Here is a 15237-nt window from a genome sequence, read left to right on the forward strand (position 1 = left end):
GAGTACCACAAGCAGTGAAAACTCAGAACAATCAATGTAAGTGCAAATGTCTCATTTGTTGCTTAGGAACTAAGTAGAATGTTAATTCTTATTTCAAAATTTCGTGGATTCTGCTTTCCCAGTCAACTTACCACATGCAGTATAGCAACTTTCTTGCAAGAACAACAAAAAAAGCTGCAAGAACAAAAAACTGGAAGCTCAGTTAAAACGAAAAATCAATATTAAACACAGGCATATTTAGTTTGGGTTTGGGAGCAATTCCAGTGGGTCAGAGTTAAGTTAGTTTGAAGTCAGTCTGCACAACAATGAAGGAAATGATAATCCCTGTGTGCAGTTCCGAAGAAGAGTTGAAGATGGCGAAGGTCACCTGAGAACAAAGTGAGCGAGATACAGCTTAAAAACAAAACACATGAGAGAAGAAGGCGAGCTCTGAAGAGCAGAAAATATGAGATTAGTACAAACGCATTACTGACCTGACACTCTAAGAACTGGTGTGAAAATATTTGGGTTAACAATTAATGAAAGTGGGGGAAGGGGAAAGAATGTTGTGAGAAAAACAAACGACAGGAATGGGGGCACCACACAATGACATAGGGGAATAATGAGAAGAAGCAGAAGCGAAGTCATTGGCAGTCATTCAGTTGAGTAAAGTATAGAAACAGCCTTAAAAATGGGAAGGGATAGCAGGAGAAAAAAAGTGGCACGTTTTAATGTAAACATTATACTAAATGCCAAATTGTGCAATCAGAGAACAAGTATTCAGAAGAAAAACTGATTCAGGACAGATATCTGAGAAACCCAAGGATCTTACTACTAGGTAGCACAAGAGAAGACTTAACACAAGACCATCTCTACTTCAGGAAGCAGGTGAAAGCTTAACTCTTCAACCAAGCCTTTAATGGAAGAAGTTAGTCTCACTCACATACACAAGGATTGACTCGGGCTGCACATACTGCAGCGGGACATGTTTCTCCACTCCTACCCTAGCTGAGATAATATTTATCCATCTCTCTGACCTCATGTACAACTTTCTTTAAATTAGTCACCTTCATTTCTAACTCCTCTTACTCTCTTACCTATCTATATGTTCCATCTTTGCTTTACCCTTCACTATCAATTAAAATGTTCTATTACGTATTGTGTTGACATTGTAAGTAGTAGCAACAGAACCTCAATAGTAGCAACATTCCATGTAGAATCTCAAATAGGGAAAAGGAAATGGGACTTGATATAGTGCTTTTCTGAGGTTTTTGCAACTACATTCAAAGTGGTTTACATATATTCAGGTACTTATTTTGTACCAGGGGTAATGGAGGGTTCTGTTGCTACTATTTGAGATTCTACATGGAATGTTGCTCCTATTTGAGATTCTGGAATGTTGCTGCTATTGGAGATTCTAGATGGAATGTTGCTACTATTGAGATTCTGTTGCTACTATTTGAGATTCTACATGGAATGTTAATGTTGCTATTCCACTAGCAACATTCCATGAAGAAGCCTGCCCTTGCATATCAACGCGCAGGCTTCTGTTTCTGTGAGTCTGACGTCCTCACATACTGTCATAGTAACAGTTCATGATGGCAGATAAAGACCTGCCCTGTCCATCCAGTCTACTCAGCACTACACCTACCATCTTGGCAGATCACACTCTTTCATGATTAAACACTGGCATCGCAAACAGAGCAGTGGGCAATTTGCCATGACGTCAACCTCACTATTTTATTTAGGCTAATAGTATTTAATTTGCAGTCTGATCAGAAATGCAGGTACTGCTCAAATTAGCTTATGTTAGATAATTTGGAGTGATGAAGAGACACAAATCAATTAACAACACCTGAAACTGAAGGAATCAAATTATTAACAAGCTAAGTGCAACACAGGCAGTAAAGCAAACGATGTGATACCCGCAAGCCAGCCTTCTCCGGAGTAGCTCCCACACTCTAGAATGCACTGCCTGAAAGGCTCCGCTTAACACAAGACTACCTCTACTTCAGGAAGCAGGTGAAAGCTTGGCTCTTCAACCAAGCCTTTAATGGAAGAAGTACCTAACTTGTTAGTCTCACTCACACACACAAGGAGTGACACGGGCTGCACATACTGCAGCGGGACATGTTTATCCACTCCCACCCTGGCTGATGGTGTGCGTGTAGCTATACATTACATTCGGAGGATACCAAGTTCCACATCGTGTGATACTCGGAGGAATATATCATTGAAAACATCAAGGCGTTTGAAAACTGTCTGTAGAATCCTCTCTTGTCATTGGTGTGACCCCTGACGCAGGTGCGGTAGCACCGAAACACGGCCCGTGTCGGGTCTTTCTTCAATCAAAGTTCATTATTAAAGTTATTTTTTCAATGAAATAATTTTGTTCCCTTCATTTTTAAAGGCCCTTTGTGCTGCTTTTTCTGTTAAGTAGTATACCATGCCATACTTTGTATTGTTATTTGAATGTTTTTACTGCTGTAATTGCCTATTGCTCATGTTTGACCTATTCTTACTGTACACCGCCTTGGGTGAATTCCTTCAAAAAGGCGGTAAATAAATCCTAATAAATAAATAAATACACTTCCCCTCTAAAACATAGTCTAGGAAAGCCTTCCAGTTGCCTTTAGCCTAGAAATGCATTTCTGGTCCTGGCTGTAACACATACGACCTCACAACTGTATGGAAGTTTGCCAGGTCTTTGTTTCCTGTGGGCTGGGGAATGTTAAATATAAAATACCTTAAATTTGCTGTAATAAAACTGAAAACAAAATCCAGACCACAAAGCTGATTTTTACTGCCGACACTGTTTCCACCTCCTGCCCCCTATTAACCACAGAGATATGCCGTCTGCTGTTGATGAGCGAATACGGCTGATCTTTCCAGCTCCCTCAGCCAGCGAGCAAGAAGGTTGCTGAATGTCAAGGGTCTGTACAAGACACCAATTAACGAGGATCAGCAGAGCAAAAGCGACACAGCCTTGTCATGCGTTTTTCGGACGACCTTTCAAATGCAGTCTGTGCTTAGATAGATGAAGCTTTGTGAAGGCCAAATGCAAGGCAGCTTGCCAGTGGGGCACAGGAAAAGGAAGATAGGATCGCCACCTCTTAATATATATGCTTAATTTGCTGGTGAACTAGTGCACTGAGAAAGAGGAATCCCAAAGTCTGTCATGCGTTTCCTTACACTATCATCAAACAAAAGGAAAGCTGAGAACCGATCTTCAGAAAGAGTGAATCTTGCTCAGTGCAGTAAGTGCATCTGTGGAGATTTAAACCTGGGCTCAGCAAAACCCAGGCGCCAGAAAGAGGTGGGGTTCTTTCCTACCACCAAGAGGCCAGTACACTACCAGGGCACATTATAGTAGGTTCGGGGAGGGTACCCTGAGGATTGGGGGAGGGAAGGTCCCCTGCAATCCTGGACTGGCTGGAAACAAAATGCCCGGACCCCCGATGGTCCCCTGAAAAGGAGGCCATGTCCAGGGAAATCCAGACATATGATCCCTATATATATACAGTTTGGCAATTAAAATTCAATGCGAAGAAATGCAAAGTGATGCACTTAGGGAATAGAAATCCACAGGAGACGTATGTGTTAGGCGGGGAGAGTCTGATAGGTACGGGCGGAGAGAGGGATCTTGGGGTGATAGTATCTGAGGATTTGAAGGCGACGAAACAGTGTGACAAGGCGGTGGCCGTAGCTAGAAGGTTGCTAGGCTGTATAGAGAGAGGTGTGACCAGCAGAAGAAAGGGGGTGTTGATGCCCCTGTATAAGTCGTTGGTGAGGCCCCATCTGGAGTATTGTGTTCAGTTTTGGAGGCCGTATCTTGTTAAGGATGTAAAAAGAATCGAAGCGGTACAAAGAAAAGCTACGAGAATGGTATGGGATTTGCGTTACAAGATGTATGAGGAGAGACTTGCTGAACTAAACATGTATACTCTGGAGGAAAGGAGAAACAGGGGTGACATGATACAGACGTTCAAATATTTGAAAGGTATTAATCCGCAAACGAACCTTTTCCGGAGATGGGAAGATGGTAGAACGAGAGGACATGAAATGAGATTGAAGGGGGGCAGACTCAAGAAAAATGTCAGGAAGTATTTTTTCACGGAGAGAGTAGTGGATGCTTGGAATGCCCTCCCGCGGGAGGTGGTGGAAATGAAAACGGTAACGGAATTCAAATATGCGTGGGATAAGCATAAAGGAACCCTGTGCCGAAGGAATGGATCCTCAGGAGCTTAGTCAAGATCGGGAGGCGGGGCTGGTGGTTGGGAGGCGGGGATAGTGCTGGGCAGACTTATACGGTCTGTGCCCTGAAGAGCACAGGTACAAATCAAAGTAGGGTACACACAAAAAGCAGCAAATATGAGTTATCTTGTTGGGCAGTCTGGATGGACCATGCAGGTCTTTTTCTGCCGTCATCTACTATGTTACTATGTGGTGGTCATCGAGAGACAGATGTTGTATGTGTTGGGGGGAGGCAGAGGAAGAGAGAGAGAGAGAGAGATCTGTCTTATGCGGGCCCTGACTGCATATCAGCTGGAGCCTGCAAAAGCTGTGGTCACCAGTACAACCACAATTCACCTCAGATATTCACTGACGGTGCCCAGACATGACCCGGCTATGAATATCTGGGGCTAATTTAACTGGACATCAGTCAGCATTTAAAAAACGCTGACTGCTGCTGGGTGAATATTGCCCCGTCAGGGATTATTTTCCACTTCAATTTTTTAACTCCTACATGAGACACGTGGAATGGCATTTTGCAGCACTGCCTGTCCCATGTATTGCTTCCTCCAAGCAGCATAACAGGGGGTTATGTCCTTGTCACCTCAGCCCCTCTCTGCCATAAGCACTTCTCCATCCAGTTCCTCAATTAAGACAAACCAGTGCTGGCTTCTGTTCCATTTACCATTGGCATAACAATTTCCTTCTCTCTTCTAAGCTTTCAGATTAACTAGAAGTACCTGAGGATCCCCCCTCCCCAATTTCATACTCTCTCCCAAACCATTGCAATCACATCCCTCAGCTGGGATCCATGCACCAGGACTTTTTCCCCAAACACCACAGCCATGGGCTTTAAATCTGACCACTAGGCCAAAGTATCAGCCTGTCTGTCTGACATTGCTGCCTGGATGTCTCAGCACCATCTGAAACTAAACATGACCAAGACTGAGCTTCTTATCTTTCCCCTTAAACCAACCTCTCCTCCTCCCCCATTCTCTATTCCTGTCTCATCAGCTCATCACCTTGGGGTCATCTTCGACTCCTCCCTCTCCTTCTCTGCACATATTCAGCAGACTGCTAAAACCTGTCGTTTATTTCTCTATAATATCAGCAAAATTCGCCCTTTCCTTTCTGAGCACACTACCCTCATCCACGCTCTTATCACCTCTCACTTAGACTATTGCAACTTGCTTCTCACAGGTCTCCCACTTAGCCATCTCTTCAATCTGTTCAAAATTCTGCTGCACGACTAATATTCCTCCATTGTCGTTATACTCATATTAGCCCTCTCCTCAAGTCACTTCACTGGCTTCCTATCCGTTTCCGCATACAGTTCAAACTCCTCTTATTGACCTATAAGTGCATTCACTGTGCAGCTCCTCAGTACCTCTCCACTCTCATCTCTCCCTACATTCCTCCCCGGGAACTCCGTTCACTGGGTAAATCTCTCTTATCTGCACCCTTCTCCTCCACCGCTAACTCCAGACTCCGTTCCTTTTATCTTGCTGCACCATATGCCTGGAATAGACTTCCTGAGCCTGATGTCAAACTCCATCTCTGGCCGTCTTCAAATCTAAGCTAAAAGCCCACCTTTTTGATGCTGCTTTTAACTCCTAACCCTTATTCACTTGTTCAGAACCCTTATTTTATCATCCTCACGTTAATATTCCCTTATCTCTTGTTTGTCCTGTTTGTCTGTCTTAATTAGATTGTAAGCTCTGTGGAGCAGGGACTGTCTCTTCATGTTCAAGTGTACAGTGCTGCTTTAGAAATGATAAGTAGTAGTAGTAGTGTTTGGGATTCTGCGCGGAATCTTGCTACTCTTTGGGTTCCGGAATGTTGCTACTCGTTGTCCTTATCCCTTATTTGTCCTGTTTGTCTGTTCTAATTAGATCGTAAGCTCTGTCGAGCAGGGACTGTCTCTTCATGTTCAAGTGTACATTGCTGCGTACGTCTAGTAGCGCTATAGAAATGATAAGTAGTAGTAGTAGTAGAAGATGGCATTATTGCATATTGACTGGGACTCCTTATCCCTCCGTCTAAACTTGGGGCTTTGAAATGGCCTCCACAGCACCCCCCAGCCCTAGTTCACCCAGAGAAAAGAATCCTGGCTTGAAAATGAAACCCATGCCCTCCCACGGAGCCAACAGGCTGTCCTTTGCCCACTTATTTACAGATACAATTGAAATTATTAGTGTGGCTGAGGGTTAACTAGGACGGCTTGCTATGATTGAAGTCAACAGACTGGATATAACAGCTCACGCACACTCGGGCTGGAATAGCTCAAAGGAAAATCAGTCAAGTTGTTTTTATTGACAAGAGAGATTTAGAAGCCAAATTTTAAGTTAATTTTAAATTAGTTTTATTGAGCTGCTGCCTAACAGTTAATTACAACCTTCTGCTACAGAGACTTAAACCAGTATGAGTTTCTTGTAGTCCCTGCTTTGGAGTTCTGCTTTCTTCAGTGCCTTCTGCCATTGCTACACTCCTATCTTATAAATGTTTGCGCTAGTGTGGCCGCTGTGGTCTCACGGGGCTTCACTGTGAGTGTGTAAACCTCCGATAATCTAGGATCCAGCTGAAGACTCCATAAAGTACAGTCTGACCTATCTGACTGGCTTTCTCTTCTCATGCAGTCCCTTAACCCTCCATTGCCTCAGGTACAAACTTAGATTGTGAGCCCTCCTGGGACAGAGAAATATCCAGAGTACCTGAATGTAACTCACCTTGAGCTACTACTGAAAAAAGTGTGAGCAAAATCCAAATAAATTATTTGAGATTCTATATGGAATGTTGCTACTATTTGAGATTCTACATGGAATGTTGCTATAGTGGAGGAGTGGTTAGAGCACCGGTCTTGCAATCCAGAGGTGGCCAGTTCAAATCCCACTGCTGCTCCTTGTGATCTTGGGTAACTCACTTAACCCTCCATTGCCTCAGGTACAAACTTAGATTGTGAGCCCTCCTGGGACAGAGAAATATCCAGAGTACCTGAATGTAACTCATCTTGAGCTACTACTGGAAAAGGTGTGAGAGACAATAATAATACGCCATAGTCAGGGGCTGAAGAAAGACAAGCAGAGTCCTACCCCACCTTATGGCTGCTGCAAGAATTCATGGAAAGGCAAAGGACAGACAGTCTTGGATAAGAGATTTGAAAGAGGTGCTTCAAATAGAGAAGAATGAAAAAAAGACAAAGAAGCCTGTTCTGTAACTAGTAGCCCCTGATCACCCCATGAAATGGCCGCATAGCAAGTGCAAATGTAACTGCATGGCCATTTCTTTTTTGGGCCTTTTTACCCACTGCAGTAAAAAGTTTACCACCGATTACTAAAAGGGCCTCCTAGTTAGGCAAGCTCACTTAAGTGGAGGAGTAGCCTAGTGGTTACTACAGCAGACATTGATCCTGGGGAACTGGGTTTGATTCCCACTGCAGCTCGTGACCCTGGGCAAGTCAATTAACCCTCCATTGCCCCAGGTACACATAAGTACCTGTGTATACTATGTAAACCGCTTTGAATGTAGTTGCAAAACCCACAGAAAGGCAGTATATGGGGGTAGATGCATCAAGCAAACGTAAAAAAATCAGAAACGTTAAAACCTTTACCGAATTTCAAATAACGAAGCATGCTCCAAAAACACAGCCCCAAAAAGTTTGGTGCGGTATTGGAAAGAACGATGCACCAATCCCCGTCGGTAATCGGCTCGTAAAGCATGCGCAAAGCAGCCAAGCGTTATGCTGGCTGCTCTGCGCATGCCAGAAACGTTCAAAACACAGTCAAATCGCAAGCACATGGCTCCCAAATCAAAATAAAAATAAAAAAAGGATCGGGAGGGGGCAAGGGCGCTCATCAGGAGCGTCCTGTACGGACGGCCTTGCCCCCCCCGCCCGCTGCTCCCCACTTTCCGCCGCTCCCCCCACCCCGAAAAAGCAAACTTCTAGAAGCCCCTGCCCCCCTCCCTTCCTCACTACTCTCTCACCTCAGCTCCGCCTCCCGACATCCTCCGTCCGTGCCCCGCCCCCTTTTGGGGTCGTCGCCGCCATTCCCCTCCTCCATCGGGCCCCCCTTCCTCTTACCGGGCCCGTGCAGCGCCTCTCTCCTCTGTCCGAAGGCGCTGCACGGGCAAGAAGAAAGCTGAATCAGCTGATGCCTGCCTTCGCCTAGCTTCGATAGAGCATCTTTCTCCTCCTGGGCCCGCCCCTGTCTGACGTCAGTAACCTACGTAGGTTACTGACGTCAGACAGGGGCGGGCGCAGCAGGAGAAAGACGCGCCATCGCGAAGGCAGGCATCAGCTGATTCAGCTTTCTTCTTGCCCATGCAGCGCCTTCGGACAGAGGAGAGAGGCGCTGCACGGGCCCGGTAAGAGGAAGGGGGGCCCGATGGAGGAGGGGAATGGCGGCGACGACCCCAAAAGGGGGCGGGGCACGGACGGAGGATGTCGGGAGGCGGAGCTGAGGTAAGAGAGTAGTGAGGAAGGGAGGGGGGCAGGGGCTTCTAGAAGTTTGCTTTTTCGGGGTGGGGGAGCGGCGGAAAGTGGGGAGCAGCAGGGGGGGGGGGCAAGGCCGTCCGTACAGGACGCTCCTGATGAGCGCCCTTGCCCCCTCCCGATCCTTTTTTTATTTTTATTTTTTTATGTGTTTTCTGAGGTCCTTTGGACCAATCACAGCGCTTTTAGCTCTGCTAATGCGCTGGGATTGGCTCAAAGTTTGTTTATTTTTTCACTTAACACTTTTTCCTGGCACAGAGCTGTCCTAACGAGAGGTCCAGACCTCTCGTTAGTTTTCCTGCCTTTTTCCTGCGTAAAGGCAATCGGAAAAGGTTAGTGCATGTCGTTTCAATGGGGTTTTCACACTAATTGCTCATCTCCATTCCGTTTTCGTTAGCTGCTACTACCGTCGAAAAATAGGCTTTAGTGCATGGAAAGGATCGGAAATTCTTCCTTAAGGGCTCATTTAACGATAAAAAACGTTTAGTGCATCTGGGCCCAAGTCCCATTTCCCTATTTGAGATTCTACATGGAATGTTGCTACTATTTCAGATTCTTTTGAGATTTTACATGGAATGTTGCTACTATTGAGATTCTGTTGCTACTATTTGAGATTCTACATGGAATGTTGCTACTATCTCAGATTCTTTTGAGATTCTAGATGGAATGTTGCTACTATTGAGATTCTGTTGCTACTATTTCAGATTTTACATGGAATGTTGCTACTATGTCAGATTCTACATGGACTGCTGCTAGTGGGGGAGTAGCCTTGTGGTTAGTGCAGTGGACTTTGATCTTGGGGAACTGGGTTCAGTTCCCCCCCACAGCTCCTTGTAACTCTGGGTAAGTCACTTAACCCTTCGTTGTCCCAGGTACAAATACTATATAAACCCCTTTGGATGTATTTGCAAAAACCACAGAAAAGTGGTATATCAACTTTCTTTAAATCAATCTCTTTCACTTATGCCTGGTGAAAGGCAGGAGTAAATGAGCAGGCCTAAATACAAGTTATAAGCTTAAGTGGGAGACATGCCTGTGCCCCACTCATGTTCCACCTATGCATATGCCCCCTGTGATGTAACACACTAATGTATATAGATAGCATGTAATGGACTTACAAACACAGTCACAGAATTGCCTTTATAGAAAACACATCTCCCACATATGCTCTCCTGCCTGTCTCATTCTGGCTGCCAGAATCACTGGTGTGATCCAGAAAATGCAGCAGAAGATACAGAACGATTAGCCTCTCCTTAGGTGTCCTGGTTCTGTCCTCACACACTCAAGAAATAAAGCGATTACAAACACCCTTCCAGTAGAGGAGTGTGGTAGCCGTGTTAGTCCACTCTTAAGGTTATCAATAGAAATCAAACAAAATAAAACATGGAAAAGAAAATAAGATGATACCTTTTTTATTGGACATAACTTAATACATTTCTTGAATAGCTTTCGAAGGTCGCCCTTCTTCGTCAGATCGGAAATAAGCAAATGTGCTAGCTGACAGTGTATATAAGTGAAAACATTCAAGCATTACTATGACAGTAAAATAGATACCATTGGAGATTCTACATGGAATGTTGCTACTATTGGAGATTCTACATGGAATGTTGCTATTGCACTAGCAACATTCCATGTAGAAGGCTGCGCAGGCTTCTGTTTCTGTGAGTCTGACGTCCTGCACATACGTGCAGGACGTCAGACTCACAGAAGCAGAAGCCTGCGCGGCCACATTGGTGATCTACAAGGGCCGACTTCTACATGGAATGTTGCTAGTGGAATAGCAACATTCCATGTAGAATCTATAGAAATCAAACAAAATAAAACATGGAAAAGAAAATAAGATGACACCTTTTTTATTGGACATAACTTAATACATTTCTTGATTAGCTTTCGAAGGTTGCCCTTCTTCCTCAGATCGGAAATAAGCAAATGTGCTAGCTGACAGTGTATATAAGTGAAAACATTCAAGCATTACTATGACATTCTGACAGGGTGGGAGGATGGGGGTAGGTAGGAGGTATGCATGGGGACATCAAAGCATATCATTGATATTCTAACAGCATGGGTGTGGATAGGTGAGGGGAGGGTGATCAACAGAGACATACAGCTTTATGGTTTATAATGGGCTAGGAACCCCAGATCCTTGTTAAGTCCTTTCTGTTGGGTGTTAAAATATTCAATCATTCTGACTTCAAAGGTCTTACGTTCTTGTATGGTTTTAAAGTTACCTTTCAGGATTCTCACTGTGAAGTCATTGGTACAGTGTCCTGGTCCTGTAAAATGCTGACCAACAGGGGTGGGAGCCCTACTGGCACCAGTATTGTTCATGTGATGTCTATGTAAATTGAATCTTGTCTTAAGCATCTGGCCTGTTTCTCCAATATAGCATCCTTCGTTACATTTTTTACACCCTTCTAAAATGTCTGGTCCTTTATGGCATATCATCCCATCACCATAGGCATTATTTGCCTGGTGGGCTTTTTTTTGGGGGGGGGGAGCGTGCACTACTGGTGGGGAAGTGATTAAATGTCTCTTTCTCCCTCCCCTCTGACAAGCAGTTTCTTATCCACATATACACTTATTCACACACTCTTGCTCCACACGCCTTTTCACCCTTTCCATTTGTTCAGTTGTAGCTGCAGCAGGGTGACACAAATATTTTCAAACCTTATTATTTCTTTGTTTCTTTTGATTTGTTTTCATTTCTCTAGCCTTTTTATTCATTTTTCCATGTTTCTACTACTACTACTTGACATTTCTAAAGCGCTACTAGGGTTACGCAGTGCTGTACAATTTAACATAGAAGGACAGTCCCTGCTCAAAGGAGCTTACAATCTAAAGGACAAATGTACAGTCAGTCAAATTGGGGCAGTCTAGATTTCCTGAAAGGTATAAAGGTTAGGTGCCGAAAGCAACATTGAAGAGGTGGGCTTTGAGCAAGGATTTGAAGATGGGTAGGGAAGGGGCTTGGCGTAAGGGCTCAGGAAGTTTCTAAGTTTTTTTCTTCTGTTATCCATTTTATTCTCTCAGGATTTCCTTTACATTTTTCTATTCTGTTATTTATTTATTTATTTATAACATTTGTATCCAACATTTTCCCACCTATTTGCAGGCTCAATGTGGCTTACATGGTTCCGTAAGTGGTGATTACCAGTTCCGGAGAGGAGAAATACATAGTTGAGGAAGAGGAGACGTATAGTGGATTAGGTTACAGGAAAGAAAGTTAGTGTTATGATAAGAACAGAAAGGTATTAGGTTAAACTTCATTCATGACAGATTAACTTGAACAATTAGGAATATTAAACTATAAATCAGGATAATTTAGCATAAACAATTAAGACATAAAGAATACATTTTTGTATAGGTACATTTTGGTCTAACGTTTGGCAATTAAAATTCAATGTGAAGAAATACAAAGTGATGCACTTAGGGAGTAGAAATCCAAGGGAGACGTATGTGTTAGGCGGGGAGAGTCTGATTGGCACGGACGGGGAGAGGGATCTTGGGGTGATAGTATCCGAGGACCTGAAGGCGACGAAACAGTGTGACAAGGCGGTGGCCGTAGCTAGAAGATTGCTAGGCTGTATAGGGAGAGGTGTGACCAGCAGAAGAAGGGAGGTTTTAATGCCCCTGTATAAGACGTTGGTGAGGCCCCATCTGGAGTACTGTGTTCAGTTTTGGAGGCCGTACCTTGCGAAGGACGTCAAAAAAATGGAAGCGGTGCAAAGAAAAGCTACGAGGATGGTATGGGATTTGCGTTCCAAAACGTATGAAGAGAGACTTGCTGACCTGAACATGTATACCCTGGAGGAAAGGAGGAACAGGGGTGATATGATACAGACATTCAAATGTTTGAAAGGTATTAATCCGCAAACGAATCTTTTCCGGAGATGGGAAGGCGGTAGAACGAGAGGACATGAAATGAGATTGAAGGAGGGCAGACTCAGAAAAGATGTCAGGAAGTATTTTTTCATGGAGAGGGTGGTGGATGCTTGGAATGCCCTCCCGCGGGAGGTGGTGGCGATGAAAACAGTAATGGAATTCAAACATGCATGGGATGTGCATAAAGGAATCCTGTGCAGAAGGAATGGATCCTCAGAAGCTTAGCTACAATTGGGTGGCAGAGCAGGTGGGGGGAAGAGGGGTTGGTGGTTGGGAGGCGAGGATAGGGGAGGGCAGACTTTTATACGGTCTGTGCCAGAGCCAGTGATGGAAGGCGGGACAGGTGGTTGGGAGGCAGGAAAAACTGCTGGGCAGACTTATACGGTCTGTGCCCTGAGAAAGACAGGTACAAATCAAGGTAAGGTATACACATGAGTTTATCTTGGGCAGACTGGATGGACCGTGCAGGTCTTTTTCTGCCGTCATCTACTATGTTACTATGTTAGTTGCTATTTAGGATGAGTTGTTATTGTATGCTTTCTTAAATAACATACATAGTAACATAGTAACATAGTAGATGATGGCAGAAAAAGACCTGCACGGTCCATCCAGTCTGCCCAACAAGATAACTCATATTTGCTGCTTTTTGTGTATACCCTACTTTGATTTGTACCTGTGCTCTTCAGGGCACAGACCGTATAATAAATAGGTTTTCAATAGTTTATCTTTCCTTTGCTTATGTTACAGGTTTCATTTCTTCTGCCTCGTTATTTCACCCACACTCTTCCATTCTTCTCTCTTCCTCCTGTTCTCACACACAACCCTTGCTCCTCGCCTCTCCACTTACTCGCCTTCATTTTCTCATGCTTCTCCTCCACACCACCCTTTCCCTCCTTCCTTCTCTCCACTTCTGCTCATTCTCACTCACCTATCCTCCCCCATCCTTCGCTCAGCCCTTCTTCACCCTCCATGTTCTCTTGCTCTTTCCATTTCTCTTTTCACCTTCTCTCCCTGCTTATATCCTCCTTGTATCTCTTCCATCTCTCACATCTCTACTCCCCAGTAAAATATTTATTTATTTATTTATTGCATTTGTATCCCGCATTTTCCCACCTATTTGCAGGCTCAATGTGGCTTACAGAGTCCTGTTATGGCGTCACCAGTCCAGGGTAAAAGATACAATTGATGTTACGAAAAAGGTCAAGGATGACAAAAAGATCTAAGCAAACCGTTATAGAGAGATGACTTTCAGAATAAGGGTGTCTTGTCCACAAGGAGGGTGAGCCCTTAGGTCCCGCAAGGCCCAAAAGGACCTCAAAGGACAGCCGCGCAACCCCAAGTCTTCACCCGCGGCGACCGCCGTTCACCAAGGATTGAGCCCCCAGCTGCAGGCGGTCAACGGGACTTCAGGAACCACGGGGTTACCGTTCTGGCCTGGGCCGGAACCGGGAGAGAGGTGGGCAGGTGGAAAGAAGAGTCCAAAGACTGGCAGCAGATCAGGACCGGCAGCAAAAGCGTAGTCGGGGTCAGGCAAGAGGTCAAGGCCGGCGGCTAGTAGAGAAGACAAAGTCAGGCTGGAGGTCGAGGCAGGCAGCTAGGCAGAGAAACCAGGAAACAGTCCAAATTCCAAAATCCGCAAAACTAGGAAGACAACCAAACACAGGAACCACGGAGATAGGCTTCGGGAACAGAACCTGAAGCAAAGTGCTAGCTCAGTTCTCTTCTTTAAATACAGTACCACATCAGCCGCCCCGCCCCCGTAGGAGCAGCCCACCAATCCGGCCCTGGGTATCGGCAGAGCCCCTCTGATTGGCTCTGTCCGATTTCCCAGGCGGGACCACCAACTTGGCCTCCCAATCCGGCGCCTCAGAGGCAGAGCTCCGGGCCCTCCTGCCCAGGAGGGAGGAAGACGCCGACCATAGCGTTCTGGCGCCGCATCCCTCGGCGGCGCGAACATCGCCTCCACAACTGGCGACCGAGAGACCGGCGGCCGCAGTCGCCGGCCTCCGGTCCCGGCCGGAACTGCCATCACTGCGGCGGAGCCTGACTCCACGCCGAGGCCTTCGGGCCGCTACCCCTCGCCGCGGAGGACGCTGGCTCCCGCCCCCCGCGGCGGAAGAGCAGGTAGGGGCGCGGGACGCGACAAAGGGTAGAGTGATGAAGTGTTATAACTAAGCTATGGATTCTCGTGGTAGGCCTTGTTGAAGAGATAGGTTTTCAGAGATTTACGAAAGTTAGTTATTTCATGAATTGTTTTCAAGTCTGTTGGTAGGTCATTCCACAGCCGCGTGCTCATGTAGGAAAAGCTGGTCACATGTGTTACATATCTCTCCTTTCCTTTCATCCTCCCTCCTCCATTTTTATTCTCCAACTCATCTTATTCTCCCCCCCTCCCCCACCACCACAGGGCACTTTCCCCCTCTCATTTTTTCCCCCTTGCTCCTTCTGGCACAACTTTCCCTCCCTCTCCCCCCTTTCCCCCTCCACAGCAAGACACTGTGTAAAGTAACACAAAACCCTGCAAATGGACACTCAGGAGATTAGTATGGCATAGCCGCACCAAGTCCAAGAATTCAAACTGCCCCAACCCGACCTATGAAAAGTTGGCAAAGCAAATAGAATTTATCTAAACTCAGCACACTTAGATTTAGTTC

At 45.4% G+C, this 15237-nt stretch overlaps 1 protein-coding gene across 2 annotated transcripts in view; it reads right to left on the reverse strand.

Annotated features, from left to right (window-relative positions):
* CNTFR (ciliary neurotrophic factor receptor) overlaps positions 1-15237 on the reverse strand; it is a 901912-nt gene that overhangs the window by 90595 nt on the left and 796080 nt on the right. The window lies entirely within an intron of this gene.

The sequence above is a fragment of the Microcaecilia unicolor genome, chromosome 2, assembly GCF_901765095.1.
Source record: "Microcaecilia unicolor chromosome 2, aMicUni1.1, whole genome shotgun sequence".
NCBI lineage: Eukaryota > Metazoa > Chordata > Amphibia > Gymnophiona > Siphonopidae > Microcaecilia > Microcaecilia unicolor.